Source organism: Eretmochelys imbricata, chromosome 2 (genome assembly GCF_965152235.1).
Source record: "Eretmochelys imbricata isolate rEreImb1 chromosome 2, rEreImb1.hap1, whole genome shotgun sequence".
Taxonomy (NCBI): Eukaryota; Metazoa; Chordata; order Testudines; family Cheloniidae; genus Eretmochelys; species Eretmochelys imbricata.
Window position 1 is genome coordinate 193,991,828 of NC_135573.1, and position 6,238 is coordinate 193,998,065.

Here is a 6,238-nt window from a genome sequence, read left to right on the forward strand (position 1 = left end):
TGAGCAAGTTCCAAAATGGTACGTTAGCCTACACTTCTAGAGAAGAGCATGGTTTGGAACTTGCTACTGACATAACTTAGTCTAAATGTTTATATGTGTAGGGCAAAGGAAGAGAAAAGAGGAGGAGTCCCTTGAGAAGAAAAGGGAAAGATCATACGCTAAGCAAGTCTCTCCGCTCATCATCCTCCTTTTCTCTCATCCCTTTGCTGTCTCAGGTGCTAGTTCTCTTTGGCTCTGTGATGGGGTGTACTCCCCACACTAGCCCTGCAAGAGCTGAATTGAGCCAAATAGGCTGCAATCTGAGAGAATGAAACCTCTGAGGAAAGCCCTAATTAGGGGAGGCTCACCTTTGGGAACAGGCAGGGCTTATAGAAAGAAAGGAAATTAGAAGCAGAGGAGGCAATCTGCAGTTACTCTCTGGGAAGAAGGGGTGCTATGAAGACAAGTAGCACATTGTTATTCCCTAGGAGGAGGGAGCTGAGAGGCTGGCAAATCCAAAGGAGTAGGGAGGGCCAAAAGGTAAGGAAGAGGCTCAAGAAAAGGCAGCAAAGGTGTAGGAGGGAACAGACCTTGGCTACTGTTTAGAGGGTCCTTGAGCTGAAACCTGGAATAGAGGATTGGCCTGGGTTCCCCTGAGGCAGTGAATGGGAGGGCTGCCTGAGACAGCTGGTGAGCAGAGACTTTGATACAAATCCCCAGAAGGGGAAACCAGAGTGACCTGGCCAGAGGGCTGAATCACGAAGAGAAGACTGTAGTTCATGGGAGGAGGGAGGGGCCGCAGAGGCAGAAAGAGACAGAGTGCAACCGCAGGAAGGTGTGTTGGCCATGGAGAGCTAATTCCTAGAATGGCAAGGAGGGGGCGCCACCTGGGGTCATCACAGGCTCCTTGATCTGAAATGGCCATGGAAAGATCCCCGCTCTCCCAAACTGATAAATATGACAGTAGCAAAGATGGTGTGCACTCAGCAACTCTGAGAGTGAATTTTCAGAAGTGCTGAGAATCCCGTTTACTCTGCTCCCACTGAAGTCAAAACTTCTGTGGGAGCTGAGTTAGGCCAATATTGAGCATTTTTTAAAATTCCATCCTCCTAATAAAACTCCATCTGTTTCATTACAAAATCTTTACACCTCGCTTGCCCTTGGACCTAATGCACAGTAGATGTGCATTTAAATGTAGCCTAGCAGTTTTTCAACATAGCTGTGCTTTATGAAAATTCTGATACTTTCATAATCAAGCTGGGTGAGCTAAGGTTAGAGGAGGCATCTTTACTAAATAGATCCACCTCTCTGCTCTTTCCTGATGCAAAGATGAACCTTTCTGGTTTTTGTGAGCCTCAAATGTCCTTTAATTTAAATGTTAACGTTTATAAAAGAGAGGTTATCACTGGAATGTATGTTCTTCTTTGAATGCTTGCTCATGTCCATTCCTGCCTCTGCTCAGCCCCCTCCAACAAGGCCCTGCCCATGCTCCACCCCCAGCTTGACCCCCTTCCGAAGAACTCCTGCTGCTTGCACCTCTTTGCCCCATCCCCTCCTCACGAGCGTCTCCTCTTCCCTCCCCCGAGGAAAAAAATTCTCTGGCAACTGTGCACGCAGCACGCTCATATCATGGAATGGACAAGAGCAATGGATCTCAAAGAGCAACAGATACGGAAAGGTTAGTAATCGTATTTTTCAGTATTAGCAAGCCTTATTAAGGAACCACTGAAGATCACCTTTCAAAAATCCGAGCAATAAGATCTGTTAATGAGAGGTTTCACTACGAGGAATTGATCTTGTGTCTTCATTATAGTTGCCTAATTCTAAAAGGACCATTACAAAATGTTAATCCAAGCACCTTCACTCCAAACATATAAGCCTCCTGCAGGAGAAGGATCCTCATGTAATCAGTTAGAAACCTGGCATCACAGTATACCTACTCCTAGTTCAGAGTATTGTTAAATCACTCCTTCCATCCTCCGCTATAGAGGAACAAGGTGATGAGAAGACTTTTAAATTAATAACTGCACCTTTTTATGAGACTTCCTTTACTGCCTTTTACCATTTTATGGAGAAGTGAAACTCCATTCTAGATACTGAATTGCTCAGTAGCAAATATTCTAGAGTAATCTCTGAATTTTTTTTCATGATTTTTTAAAAAAAAAATCTAGATGTAGCAAACTCCATAAAGCAAAAGATCATCTGGACATGCTTGCTAGAAAGGCAGTATATTGTAATAAAACAAATCAATATTGTACACTATCACAGGGCCTTCTGTAATATGTTCCCAGGTCTAGTAAAGAGTGGCTTGTAATGGTTTGCTGTAGATATTTCCACAGCTACTGGAACTACTCAGCAAGAAAGGGTTTCTGAATAAAACTAGGTTTCAGAGTAGCAGCCGTGTTAGTCTGTATATGCAAAAAGAAAAGGAGGCCTTGTGGCACCTTAGAGACGAACCAATTTATCTGAGCATCAGCTTTCGTGATCTACAGCTCACTTCATCGGCTGCATGCATCCGATGAAGTGATAAGCTCACGAAAGCTCATGCTCAGATAAATTGGTTCATCTCTAAGGTGCCACAAGGCCTCCTTGAATAAAACTATTTAACCCTTGATTTTCAAAGAGTTTTACAAACCCTAATTTTTACCTCACTTCAGTGAGGTCGTATCCCTGACTCACGAAAGAGGAACCTGAGCAGAGAAGACCAGTGACTTGTCTAAGGTCACAGTGAGAGTGGGTAACGGAGCTGGCACCAGAGCTCAGGAGTTCCTAGCTCCCAATCCTGTGTCCAAGGCTACACGAGGCCCTTCTTGCAAAGACACATCATGGAGGAGCTCCAGGTGCCCGAGGGGAGCCAAAGGATTCCCACAGAGTTTCAAGCTGCAGCCAACACCTTTTCTGCAGAAGGAGGACAGGTTAGGACTCCTTACAAATCCTGGCCATGCTGTCCTTTTAACCTCCGCGTGCATGCGTGTATTCATGAGGGAGCTAGGAATCCCTGAGTTCTAACCTTAGCTCTGATAACTGGTGCTCTTTATGGCCATGGGCAAGTCACTTAACCTCTCTGCCTCACTACCTGGCAGAACAAGTCGAAGAGCGTTCTGAGTTATGGGATGAAGGTTGAGCCCCTTTACTGCAAAGAAGATTAAAGAGTTTAACTGAGGAGCAGATGGAGGTATACTGGAAAGATTACTCTCTGCAGTCTCTTGATGATAGAGTATTATGCTAACGCTGCCTAGGTCAAATACTTGCATTCAGCCCAACTAATGGAATGTTAAGTTTGCTTATCAATAATCATAAATGGGCTAGGACTCCCACTTTTGTTTTATGTCAATTTATTGGACATTTATATAGGTTGTACCCCCAGTGACAGAGTCACAAGTAACTAATACTGAAGAAAAGTTGCATATACACTGTTCAGTCAAAAGAAATTGCCACTTTCCTATGGCAGATTCAAAAATACAAATGAGAGTACAAACCAAAAATCACTTGGGCATTTTCTGCGAACTTTGAGTATTAACTTCAATAGCACTGTATAGGGATCTGGTATGTGGCTTTAAATCTGGAAGCCTGAACACTTGAAATGTGAAAGGCAAACTGGAATAAATGCAAGATCATCTTGTTTCCTTTTTGATGTATTTGTTATTGTAAACCTAGTGCCCAGGTCATAACCCTAGGATTGGCTCTTTAGTTATGATCTTATTTAGAGTCAAATTTTGTGTCCTATCGCTTTAACCATAGCCTGCATTATTAAAAATGAATTTAGTGGTCCTCTAGGAGCGGACTCTGCAGGTAGCAAACAAGCATCTTGGTATATATTGTCTTCAATTATTCATTCTGGACTATGGGGATTTGTGAAATGTATTTCTAGCTAAGCTCAAAGCCATTATACTCATGCTAGCAACAGGGCTATGCTATTTAGTTTAACAGAAAAGGACATGATTGCCCTCTTCAAGTTTTCTGTTTGTAATATTTTATTGCATTTAATAAAGTTTGCTGCAATTGTATGTATATATTGTGGACATGGCCAGTCATTAGAGAGTGTTGCAATGCAATCCATAACCAAATATCACAAATTGTTGGATATTTATTACAGAATGATTCTTTGGTAATCCTCCTGGGGCTTCCTAGACACACACAAGGAAATGAAGGATTTGTCTCTCATCTGTTAGTAGCTGCTCAGCTACAGAGAACCCCTGGTTGGAAGAAGAAAAATAGTCCAACCATAGAGGAATGGTTCCAAAAAAGAAAAAGAGGTTGTATTTCTGGAAAAATACACACAGCAATTACATACTCTGCAAAATAGACAGAGGACAAATACCTAAATATCTCGCTTTTATTCAATCCTCACAAAAAGTGCATTCACCATGGGGGGAAAAAACCCAGACCTGCACAATATTTTTAAGATTAACATTCGATAGAGCTGATTAATCTATTCCTGTACAATGTGCCCTTAAACAAAAGCTCACTGTTGTAATGATTGTTTCATTTCTGATATTCACATGGCAAGGATTTGTGAACCTGTTAGTACTTCCTAACTAAACACATGGTAATAAACATATAAATGTTTCCTACAAATGTTACTTGGGAGGGAAGTGAGGTGGAGGGAGAGGGGAGCTAATTGTAAATGGCCTTCTTGTCAGCAGGAATTCATATGCATTATCTTGTGCACTGTGTGTGTGTGATGTAATCAAAATGGTTTTACACACAAATTGCTTGCAAGTAAATGCTGTGAATAATTTTGCTCCTGTCAGACTTATGTCTCTGGCTCTCTGCAAACTCAAACAAGCTACTGGTATCCTCTGATACGTTTTGTTTAAAAATCAGAGCCACTTTCTCAAAGAATCTGTTTAACTACGGGCTCACTACTGCTCCTTCATGGATTTTATTTTAGAAAAAATGTCTCATGCTGCTCTCACTTGTACCATATTTACACTAGTATAACTCAGGGCTTGTCTGCATGAAAACGTGTCACCAGTTATACCAGTATAACTACCCATCTGGATATTCTTATTCTGGAATAAGATTGACTTTTTTTTTTAGCTTAAATCGCTTCCCAAACTAATCTGAAAAAAGTTGCACTTACAGAATGAGGGCATGGCTACACTTGCAGATGTAGAGCGCTTTGAGTTAAACCAGCCTTCGTAGAGCGCAGTAGGGAAAGTGCTGCAGTCTGTCCACACTGACAGCTTCAAGTGCCCTGGCGTGGCCTTGCAGCGGCATTGGGAGAGGTGCATTATGGGCAGCTATCCCAGCATGCAAGTGGCTGCAACGTGCTTTTCAAATGTGGGGAGTGGGGTGTGACAAGGAGTGTGTTGTGTGTATGTGGTGGGAGAGAGAGTGGGTTTGTGGGGGACTGACAGCATGTCAGCATGCTGTCTTGTAAGTTCAGACAGCAGCAGACCCGCCTCTCTCTCTCTCTCACACAGCATTCCACACTAGTGGTTGCTTTGTCTCAGAGCAGATAGGCAGCCAGCTGTCAGAAACGGAGCTTTCAAAGGGTATATCCGTATTCCTACAGTGATTCAAAAACAATGACAAGAGTGGCCACTTGACTTAAAGGGATTATGGGACATTTCCAGAGGCTGATCAGAGCGCAGTAATGCAATACCTCGTCCACACTGGTGCTGCAGCGCTCCAGGAGGGGGCGCAGCAAACGTTATTCCACTTGCCAAGGTGGAGTACCAGCAGCGCTGTAGCCGCAGAGTCAGAGCGCTCTACGTGCCTTCCCAGTGTGGATGGGTAATGAGCTAGTGAGCCTTGGACACTATATATTCATGGCTGCCCTTCTCCCTAGAAATGGCCCCATTTTGGTGATGCTCTGTGATCCTTTGGGCTGAAGTGTAAGAGGATATTATAGGCAGTCAGGGCAACAGAATTATTTATTTTGGTGGCGGTTCAAAAATTTTCTTGAGCTTCTAAACAGATTTTAAAAAACCCCAAATCTAGGATCTACCATTTGGATGTAAATTGCTTCTCCATAGCAGAAATCTGCTTCTCAGATCCTCATCTCTAGCTCTGCTTCTCACAGCCAGATGGGTCTGGGCTATTTTAATTGGAGCCTTTCAAATTATTAGTGATTTTCTTACTGCACTGAATGTGAACATTGTTTTTAATGCAACAAGTTTTGATAGAGAGTCTCCTACCAAAAGCTTCACGTTAATTGTGTGCATTCCCACTAAAAGTGCTCTCGTCTCTGGAAACGTTTGCTGTCACTTAACCCTGCCCTTTTGTCACTAGAAATTCCACAAAAATATGG